The following is a 1,006-nucleotide window of genomic DNA, read 5'->3' as shown; positions in this document are numbered from 1 at the left end:
CCAAATAAATAAATAACTAAATAAATACGTAAAAACTATTCTTAACTTACAGGCCTCATAAAAACAGGTAGCTGGTCAAATTTGGCCTAACGGCCATAGTTTACAACCCCTGATCTTTGATATACAAAAACTCCTGCTACTTGGTAAGAAAGGCAAAGGACAAAGGATGTAAACCTGCAGAAAAGGAAATCCAAATGGTCAGTAAGCATTGGTAACAGGATATGGAGAGGTTTTTTTCCTGTTAACAGAGTAAATATATGACAAATAACCCCACATTCTAGAGGGAGGGCCTTGACATGCTTTTAAAAGCTTTCAAGAGGCCAGAACCAGTCCTTTGACTATCAACCCCCATCACCCACCTCCAAATAATGAGACAGCTAAATGATTCATTAAAGGAAAGAGAAGGGGGTCAGTGTCATACTTAGCCTATTTGACACACAGAACAGATGACTTTTTAACTCTCTCTCCTCTTTATGAGACTATTTTGGTAATTATCATGAAATGAAGCTATACCCAATATTGAAGACATTACATATTTCAAAATAGATCATGTCTTTGTTCCAGTAACTTCCTCTTTTGCTTTTTTTCTTTGTTGTGCTCTATTGGGCCAATGTCTTTTCCTGTTGGAACAGTGCCCTCTTCACATGCTATAAAGGGATTCTGCAGATGTAGTTATGTCCCCAAATCAGTTGACCTTAAGAAAGTGACATTATCAATGTGGTCCTAACCTAATAACATGAGCCCATTAAAAGCAGTGTCTCTGGCTGGTAGAAGAAACCTCTAGAAAAGAATGCAACTTAACTGACACTTTGATTTCAGCCTTACTGAGAACCCAGACATGCTGTGCCCAGACTTCTGACCTACAGATCTGTGGGCTAATAAACGAATGTTGTTTTATGCCACTAAATTTGTGATAAATTATTACATAGCAATAGAAAACAAATATACGCTCTACTGCCCATACCCAGGTAGACTGCTCCCACCCTCTGCCCTTGGTACCCACCAG

Source organism: Stenella coeruleoalba (genome assembly GCF_951394435.1).
Source record: "Stenella coeruleoalba genome assembly, chromosome: 8".
In the NCBI taxonomy this organism is placed as follows: domain Eukaryota; kingdom Metazoa; phylum Chordata; class Mammalia; order Artiodactyla; family Delphinidae; genus Stenella; species Stenella coeruleoalba.
This window is presented reverse-complemented; position numbering follows the sequence as displayed.